Here is a 10,238-nt window from a genome sequence, read left to right as displayed (position 1 = left end):
GGCTCACCGCAACCTCCGCCTCCTGGGTTCAGGCAATTCTCCTGCCTTAGCCTCCTGAGTAGCTGGGATTACAGGCACGCACCACCACGCCCAGCTAATTTTTTGTATTTTTAGTAGAGACGGGGTTTCACCTTGTTGGCCAGGATGGTCTCGATCTCTTGACCTCGTGATCCACCCGCCTCGGCCTCCCAAAGTGCTGGGATTACAGGCTTGAGCCACCGCGCCCGGCCTATTTCATTTTTTAATTATTTTTTTATAGTGCCTTTTGTCTTCTAGCTTGGTATAAATATTTGCATATATTTTTGAATGTCTGTACTGGAATATACGCTCAACAAGGGCAGGGCTCTTTGTGTGTAGACATTGTTTAGTATGTAGTTGGCACGAAATAAAATCACTTAATGAAATACAAAGGCAGAATTTGGCTGTAAAACATAGTCTTGTTGGGCTGGGCTCAGTGGTTCACAGCTGTAATCCCAACACTTAGGGAGACTGAGGTGGGCGGATCACAAGGTGGTGAGATCAAGACCAGCCTGGCCAACATGATGAAACCCTGTCTCTACTAAAAATACAAAAAATTACCTGGGTGTGGTTGCGCATGCCTGTAATCCCAGCTCGAGAGGCTGAGGCAGGAGGAGAATCACTTGAACCCCAGGTGGGGGTGGGAAGGTTGCAGTGAGCGGAGATGGTGCCATTGCACTCCAGCCTGGGCGACAGAGCAGGACTCTGTCTCAAAAAACAAACAAACCAACACAGTCTTGCTGGAGAAGGTCTATGGGTATAGGGGAAAGAGAAGGCCTCTTTTTGTCATCCCACATTGATACAGATCCCAGTTGGTCTCTGATCTTGTTTGTAGGGATTCTGTTGGATGAATGCCTGTAGAGCAAGTGGGATGGCCTTCAGATTGTACCAACGTAGCTGGCATTGCTAACCGACTGTTGGGAGGCTCTGAAAATAAAAGATCTTGGAATTCCTCCCTCTCTCCCGGCAAAAAGAAATACAAAGGCAGAGAACTGGGTGAATTGTCCCACCCCTAACTGCCACCCACAGAAAAGTAACATTTTCTTTTATTTGATTAACTGCCTGACAACATTATTAGTTACAGTGGAAAATCCTCTGGGACTTGGATAGGTAGAAATTCCAAAGGTAGGACTGGAGGAGGGGCTGTGTAACCTGCTCTGTTTCTTCTTGAGAATAACCTTCCTTTTGATATCTACCCAAAATTTATTGGCTCCTTACAATCCTAACTCAAATCTTCAGGCTCTTTGAGCAGAAAGCAGTGCTTAGAGTAAGAGTTCAGCTACTCTGCCATCCTGAAAGCTTGTACAGAAGACAAGTGGAAGCCCCAAAACTTTGGCTGTTCCTGGCATGATTCGAGTCCCACTCTCCCTCCCCTCAACACCCACAGCCTCCCCATTACTGTCTGCCTAGGAACCGTGAGCGTTGATCTCATCTTGTGCTGCTTTCTGAGTTGTCAGGCAACCAGAAGGCCAGATTCCCATGTCTTCCCTGTTTTCCATGGACTCGGCATTTTCTGATCCCATCTTTCACCTTGATTTTTTTGGAACCTTTTCCCTGAGCCCTTTAAAACTCAAGGTATATAAGCAGAATTCCCCTAATCTTCAGCTTCTGTGATGTGTTTTTCCCTCACATTCTCATTCTGACTGAAAATAGGCCATCTCCTGACGACACTGCCTCCCTGCAGCCCTCTCAAAAAGTACTTGCCTGCCCGTCCATCCCTCTCGTGTCACTAGGCCTCCCAGTAGCGTGTCCTCTTGTTCTTTGTTGCCATTTCTTTACTTTTCTTCTCGCCTCCCTAAAAAAACACCCTCTGAATATGATGTCATGAATTTGTACCATGCGCTTCTGTTTTTGCTGCCTTAATGCAGCATGCTCTGGAGGATTGAACCTCTTATGATGGACTTCCCCTCTTTACCTCTAGTAATGCTTCTTGCCTTAAAATCTGCTTTGTCTAATGTCAGTACAGCTGTGCCAGTTTTCTTTTTGTTAGTGTTTGAATGGCATATTTTTCTTTCTTTTTTTTTCTTTTTTCTTTTGTTGTTATATTCTTTTTTAGGCATATTTTTCTATCTTTTAAAATTTTCAACCTTTCTTTATTCAGTTAGGTATGTCTGAACAGGTTTTTATCCAAATACTAAAAGCAAGTCTTTGCTTTTAACTTGCATTTAGTTCCATTCATAGTTTTCATTTAATGTACTTATTGATATATCTGTCTTTAGGTTATTAACGCAGAGGTTTTTTTGACCCACTTCTTCTATGTGGGTTTTTTTTTGTTGTTCCCTTTGATTTTCCTTTGCATCAATTCAGTATTATTATTCTGCCCTCTCCCTTAGCTTGGTAATTGTATGCTATTTGAAAAAATACTGTTCTCTTAGTGGTTATCCTAGAGTTAACAGTTTACTTCCTTAATTTATTAGTCTCATGTTGACTTGGTGTTTTTACCCTCCTGAAGGACAATGCAAAAATCTTAGAATGCTTAGCTCCACTTAGCCCCTTATGCCCCCAGTGTGTCATTATTGTCACATAGTTTAATTCCTGGAAGAAACTATTATATAATTACTTCATTTGGATATATCAAGATGTTTGTTCTTTTTGTTGCTTTTCATTTTTTTTTTGTCTTGCTGTCTCTAGGCTGGAGTGCAGTGGCACGATCTTGACTCTCTGCAACCTCTCACTCCCGGATTCAAGCAGTTCTCCTGCCTCAGCCCTCAGCCTCCCAAGTCCCTCCTGGGACTACAGGCATGCACCACCATGCCCAGCTAATTTTTGTATTTTTAGTAGAGATAGGGTTTTATCATGTTGGCCAGGATGGTCTCAATCTCTTGACCTGTAATCCCGCCCTTGGGATTACAGGCGTGAGTCACCGTGCCCGGCCTCTCATTTTTTGTTTTTGTTTTTTTTTTTCCCCCAGGAGAAATAACTTTGTTTGGACTGAGAGCTGGAGAACAAGAATAGGGCCTGAGACGGTATATTGACAGTATATTGGGCTAAGGAGGAGAGGTGAGGTTCCAAAACGACAGTCAAAGCTCATTGACTAAACAGACTCTGCTTCCCAGCAATCTTGCAGTTAGTGCAACCAACAACAGGCCTGCTGGGGAATGTATTTGCCACTAAATTCCCCAAGTATGCCAATTTACAAAAAATATAGAGATTTTTCATCATAGTTAAGTTTCCACAAACTTCCCCAATCATAAGTATTGTAAGAGGAAGTAAAAAAAAATCACATTTTGCAGATCTCAGACTTGCCTTCAACATTAGTTCATCATCATCAAAAAATAGCTTCCCTGCTAAACTCATTAGCTATATGATCTATCCAAGCAGCAAGAAGATGTCCATGACAATCCCTCTTCCCATTTTCTCTAGCCACTCAGGACTGAACAGCAGGGTGAGGCTCAGGTATGGGGTAGGGGTGGGGAGCACAAGGTCTGCTTTCCCCCAGTACACCATGGCATCTGAAGCTTGATGGGAGAGCAGAACTGGTGAGACTTTAGGGAAGGGTCCAGGGCCCATATTCAGTCACTGCTGGAAGAGGAGACGTGCTTGCCATACTTGTGATGCTTGTGCATCTTTTTATGAGCTTTCTGCATCTTCTTGTGCACTGTCACTCCTGGTCCGACCATGCCAGGAGCCATGGGATTCACAGGAGGCTTTTCAGGGGCAGGCGGTGGGTATGGAGGAGAGTAGGGACCCAAGAGTTGGCATCCTGGATACTCTGGCTGTGGCATAGGATGGAGGCCCACCTGGGGGGAAAGTTGGATTGCCTTGGGGAGCTCCTGAGGGAGGACGCAAAAGACCTGGGGGAAAGAGTGGATTGATAGGTGGTGGGTGGGAAGGATGGGAACCTCCAGGGTACCCAGTGTTGGGGAGATATGGATTTGGCCCTGGCCGCCCAGCATTGGGATTCCATGTTTAGGTGTGTTCTCCAGTCCGGTAACAGGAAAAGGAAAAAGAGGGAATCCAGATACGCTGTCACTTTTCCACCACCGCCTGGGCTTGATGCATTACATTCTTTTTTTTTTCTTTTGAGACATGGTCTCACTCTGTCACCCAGGCTGGAGTGCATTGGCATGATCTTGGCTTACTGCAAGCCTTTTTCCCAAGCTCAAGTAATTCTCTAGCTTCAGTTTCCCAAGTAGCTGGGACTATAGATGCAAGCCACCAGTGCCCTGCTAATTTTTGTACTTTTCGTAGAGATGGTGTTCCACCATGTTCTCAGCCTGGTCTCCATCTCTTGGCCTCATAGCAGTCCTCTCATCTCTGTCTTTCAAAGTGCTGGGATAACAGGTGTGAGCCACCACGCCTGGCTGCTTTTTATTCTTTTGTGTACCTCTTAAGTTTCTGTTGTTATTTTTTTTTTTTCTGCCTGAAGAATATCCTTTGATAGCTCTTGTAGTGTGAGTCTGCTGGTGATAAACTTGTCTGAAAATATTTTTATTTCAGCTTCCTTTTTAAATTTTATTTATTTATTTTAAATAGAGATGGGGTCTCACTATTAAAACAGGCTGGTCTTGGTTAGCCAAGGTTGGTCTTAAACTCCTGGCCTCAAGCAATCATCCTGCCTCAGCCTTCCAAAGGTATAGGCATAAGCTGTACACCACTGCACCTAGCTATATTTCAGCTTCATTCTTGATGGTTTTTTTTTGGGGGGACGGGGGGCGGTCATAAAGTTCTAGGTTGCATATACTTTCTTTTTTATTTTATTTTCTTTTTCTTTTTTTTTTTTTTTTTTGAGAGAGAGTTTCGCTCTGCCACCCAGGCTGGAGTACAGTGGCACAATCTTGGCTCACTACAACTCCCACCTCCCAGGTTCAAGCACTTCTTCTGCCTCCCTAGTAGCTGGGATTATAGGCACCCACCACCAGGTCCAGCTAATTTTTGTATATTTAGTAGAGATGGGGTTTCATCATGTTGGCAAAGCTGGTCTTGAATCCTGACCTCAGGTGATCCGTCCGCTTCGGCCTCCCAAAGTGCTGGGATTATAGACGTGAGCCACCTCGCCTGGCCGAGTATACTTTCTTTTGGCACTCCAGAGGTAGTTAATTCTGTTTTGGCTTCCAGTTTTTCTAATAATAGGTTAATTGTCAGCATAATTGTAATCTACCTTTTCTTGAGGTTGTTTACACTTTTTCCTTTTTGGATTTCAGCTATTTTATTGTGATGTGGTAGGTGTCACTTTATTTATTTAAGACGGAGACTTGCTATATTGCTCAGGCTGGAATGCAGTGGCGTGATCTTAGCTCACGGCAACCTCTGCCTCCTGGGTGTAAGCGATTCTCTGCATCAGCCTCCTGAGTAGCTGCAATTACAGGTGCGTGGCACACGCCCAGCTAGTTTTTGTTTATTTTTTTGTAGAGCTAGGGTTTCACCATGTTGGCCAGGCTGGCCTTGAACTCGTGACCTCAGGCAGTCCGTCCACCTCAGCTTCCCAAAATGCTGGGATTACAGACCTGAACCACTGTGCCCGGTCAGAATTTTCTTTTCTGCTAAATTTACTTCCTTTAGGATTTTTTTTTTTTTTTTGAGATGGAGTTTCGTTCTTGTTGCCCAGGTTGGAGTATAATGGCTCGATCTTGGCTCACTGAAGCCTCCACCTCCCGGATTTAAGCGCTTCTCCTCCCTCGGCCTCCTGAGTAGCTGGGATAACAGGCAGGCACCACCATGCCCAACTATTTTTGTATTTTTAGTCAAGAGGGGGTTTCTCCATATTGGTCAGGCTGGCCTCAAACTCCCGACCTCAGGTAATCCGCCCACCTCAGTCTCCCAAAGTGCTGAGATTAAAGGTGTGAGCCACTGCGCCTGGCTGATATCTGGAACTCTTATAGGTCCATTTCTGTTTTGTATTTCTTCTCGCCTTTTTTTTTTTTTTTTTTTTTTTTAAAAGACTGAGTCTTGCTATGTTGCCCAGGCTGCAGTGCAGTGGCACAGTCTTGGCTCACTGCAACCTCTGCCTCCCAGGTTCAAGTGATCTTTTGCCTCAGCCTCCCTGACTAGCTGGGATTACAAACATGCGCCACCAAACCTAGCTAATTTTTGTATTTTTAGTAGAAACTGGGCTTTCACCATGTTGGCCAAGGTGGTGGTGAACTCCTGACCTCATTATCCGCCTGCCTTTGCTGCCCAAAGTGCTGGATTACAGGCGTGAGCCACTGTGCCTGGCCTCTTCTGGTTTTAGTCACGTATTTTTCACTTGCGCCTGGTTATGTTATATATATCCAACGGCAAACCACAGCCTCAAGAAGCCTGAAGAATCCTAAAGGGACCGGGCGCAGTGGCTCAAGCCTGTAATCCCAGCACTTTGGGAGGCCAGGGCGGGCAGCTCACGAGGTCAAGAGATCGAAGCCATCCTGGCCAACATGGCGAAACCCCGTCTCTATTAAAAATACAAAAAAATTAGCTGGGTGTGGTGGTGTGCTCCTGTAGTCCCAGCTACTCGGGAGGCTGGGCAGGAGAATTGCTTGAACCTGGGAGGTGGAGGTTGCAGTGAGCTGAGATCGCGCCGCTGCACTCTAGCCTGGTACCTGGCGACACAGCAAGACTCTGTCTCAAAAAAAAAAAAAAAAAAAGAATCCTAAAGGGAATAAACTAAAACACACGCACACGCACACGCACGCACGCACGCACGCACACGCACACACACACGCACGCTACCTAAATTCACACTGAGGGCTTCATGATAAAATATAATAGCTAAAACCCAAAGAGAAAATAAAACAACCTGAAAAAAATTTTTTTCGAGCCTCTCAAGTAGCTGGAATTACAGCCTTGCACCACCACACCCAGCTAATTTCTGTATTTTAAGTAGAGATGGGGTTTTGCCACATTGGTTAGACTGGTCTCAAACTCCCTTAAGTGATCCACCTGCCTCAGCCTTCCAACCCTGTCTCTTAAAAAAATAAAATAAGGCTGTGCACGGTACCTCATGCCTGTAATCCCAACGCTTTGGGAGGCCAAGGCGGACAGATTGCTTGAGCCCAGGAGTTTGAGACCAGCCTGGGCAACATGGTGAATTGAAACCCTGTCTCTACAAAAAGTACAAAAATTAGCCAGGTGTGATGGTGCTTGCCTATAGTTACAGCTGCTTGAGAGGCTGAGGTAGGAGGAATACTTGAGCCCAGGAGGTCGAGGTTCCAGTGAGCTGAGATCTCACCCTCTGCACTCCAACCTGGGTGACCGGGCAAGACCCTGTCTCCAAAAAAAATTAGTAAATCTCTTAGCCTCTTATGGTTCCCTCTGGATTGGGGGAAAAAAAGGAGAAAATTGGGGGGAAGAGCCTAATACCTAATTTCCCTTTCAGGTTTTTTTGAGTCTTCCCCCTTTTCCAGCTGAATGTGATGGCACAGTCATGGCTTACAGCAACCTCAACCCCTTGCGCTTAAGTAATCCTCCCACCATAGCCTCCCAAGTAGCTGGGAATATATATATGTGTTTGTATGTATATATATTTGTAGAGATGAGGTGTTGCTATGTTGCCCAGGCTGGTCTGGAACTCCTGACCTCAAGGGATCCTCTTGCCTGGGCCTCCCAAAGTGTTAGGATTATAGAGTGAGCCACTGTGCCTGGCCCGAAGTTCCCTTCCTGAAGCGAAGTCTCTCTCCTGTGTGTGTTTTTAAATAGTGTCTCACTATGTTGGCCAGGATGGTCTTGAACTCCTGGCCTCAAGTAATCCTCTTGCCTCAGCCCCTTAAAGTGCTAGATTACAGGCATGAGCCATTGTGCCTGGTCGTTACTTTTCTGATTTCTTCAAGCAGATATTCTTAATACTTTTTTTTACCTTTTCTAGTTGTCTGTAGTGGGAGGGGTCTGAGTAACTTGGTTTCCTAGAAGGGAAGTAGGTGGTTTCTACCTTTCTGTCATTTAGTCTAGTATAATTTCTGTGTCTTTTCTTACTTCAGTATGCCTAATGATACTCTTCCCAGAGTTGCTGTGAATGGCAGCACAGGTTGAATACAACACCACAATTACTCTAATCCTTCCAATACTTGTCTTCTTAATTCCTTGACCGCTATTCCCAGGATCCTGTTCTCTACGCTACCTCAGCCACCCGTTCCTTTGAGTTACTGTTATCTGAGATTCATTCCTCTGTCATACCTGTTTTAGACTTAGCATTCTACTTCCTCCTGATCTTCCCAGCTGATGCCCTTCCAGCATCCCTGTGATCTTTGACTCCATCATGACTTTTAGTTCGCTGTGTATACCACCTTTTCTGCTGATCATTCTTATACCTTTGTTCAGCTTAAATTCCAGTCATTAGAACACATTGTCTCCTCCTTGTCATTAGAACATCTCCTCCATCGTCTCCTCCAGTCATTAGAACACATCGTCTTCTTGTGTCATCAGTTCTTTTGGCTATGCCACAACCTGTGTCTTACTGTGATTCCCTGGAAAATAGAGCACATAACAAAGCATGTGTTGCGCTAATACTTTACTTGAAGTTAGAGTGAAGGGGGAAAAAGGAAAGTGAGACAAGGAAGGAGGGAAAGCAAATATAGAGTGGTATGTTATCCAGCAAGCTACAGCATCATAAGAACCTTAGCTGGCTGCTCAGTTATATTGGAAATCTCTGGCGAATCATGGCACCTCTTAGAACACTGCTGGGGACAGATTGGAGGAAGGATGGCTGAGAGATTTGTTGGCTCCTTCTCATATCCTTTCTGTTATTGGTCAGAGTTGCCCAAAGGATCTTAGTTATTTTTTGCTTTTGGATTTGTTACTTGGCTTCTCTATGCAGCTGCTGGAAAAGCAGCTGATTGGGGTAATGGGGCTTCTGCCACAGTGGGCACAATGAAAGTCACCAAAGCCCAGCCCTTACCACTGGGGAGGTGGAGACCACTAGTAGTAGGCTGAGTTCATATGATCTTCCCGGATTGCAGGATTTTGCTTGTGCTGCTGAGCCTGCTTGAGCTGGGAGGTTCAGCAGGCAGGATCGAGTGGAATTCGGAGAGGGTGCATGAACTGCATTTGTTATGCCTCTTGTAATCCAACTTTTTGCCTATTCTGTGCTTGCTTTCCTATAGCTGAATGTGGCTGGAGAAACCATATGGACTACTCTGACTTTACAGTCATGATTACCAAGACCAAGAAGGCTTAATATAGGTTATTCCAGTTACTCTCCTAGGTAGTTTAAATATCTTATTTTAAACCCCTAATTCTCCCTTCCTCGCCCTCCTTTTATTTCATTGGGGAAAAAAACTGAATCAATTAGAAGACAACTACCAGCTCCCATTGCTAGATGTACCACCTGTGCCTGATACTCTGCCTTCTGTAGCTACTAGCTCAGGCTAACCCCTGTGCATGTATGTACCAGGCTCCATCCTTTTCTACCTGTTTAAGGATATCACTGCAGTAGTTCCTCCTGTATTTGCGTCATCAAATTTTTCATCTCTATTTTATCATTCTTATCAGTATATTAACCAGGCTATTACTTCTCTTGTTTAAAAACTTCTTTTGATTATTTTGTATATTCTGCCTTTATTTCTTTGCTCCTATTTTTTGTTTTACACGTTTCATTCAGGCTTTTGTCCCCCTGCTCCTCTAAAATTGCTCATAAAGTCATCAGTGTGCTCCATGTTGCTAAGTCTTCACCTTATTTGAAATATCTAACCCAAGAGACATACATGTATATCTCTGTGTGTGTATATATAATATATATAAGGAATATATATGTGTATATATAAATTTAGAAGGTATACATGTGTATATGTATAAAATTGACTGACATGACTGAAGGCCAGGAAGTCCCAAGATCTTCACTTGACAATCTGGAAACGCAAGATAACTGACAGGATAAGTTCCAGTTCAAGTCTGAATGCATGAGAACTAGGTGAGCCAATGTCTCAGCTCAAGCAGTGAGACCCAGAGGGGTTCCCTCTTAAACTCAGCCTTTTTGTTCCCTTCAGGCTTTCTGTGGATTGTATGAGTACTATCCACATTAAGGAGGGTAATCTGTTTTACTTAGTTCATGGATTCAAATGTTCATCTCATCCAAAAAGCACTGTCACAGATAGACCCAGAATAATGTTTGACCAAACATGTGGGCACTTGATGTTGTATTCAAGTTGATGCATAAAATTAACCTTTACAGAACCCTTTCTACACTTGACATTTAGAACAGGATGCCAATGTAGTCCCTATGAGAGCTAGTCCCTGTAACTCCTGGCCTCAGCTCCGTTACCCTCCCCTTTTCTTTCTTTCTTTTTTTTTTTTTTTTTTTTTTTTGGGGT

The 10,238-nt window shown here is 44.3% G+C and overlaps 1 protein-coding gene and 1 pseudogene across 1 annotated transcript in view; one reads left to right on the top strand and one right to left on the bottom strand.

The window, feature by feature from the left end:
- RCOR1 (REST corepressor 1) overlaps positions 1–10,238 on the top strand; it is a 130,531-nt gene that overhangs the window by 23,455 nt on the left and 96,838 nt on the right. The window lies entirely within an intron of this gene.
- Positions 3,438–3,924, bottom strand: LOC116557709 (annotated as a pseudogene).

Source organism: Sapajus apella, unplaced genomic scaffold (assembly GCF_009761245.1).
Source record: "Sapajus apella isolate SASKATOON/1434 unplaced genomic scaffold, GSC_monkey_1.0 scaffold20, whole genome shotgun sequence".
Lineage (NCBI taxonomy): Eukaryota > Metazoa > Chordata > Mammalia > Primates > Cebidae > Sapajus > Sapajus apella.
This window is presented reverse-complemented; position numbering and strand designations above follow the sequence as displayed.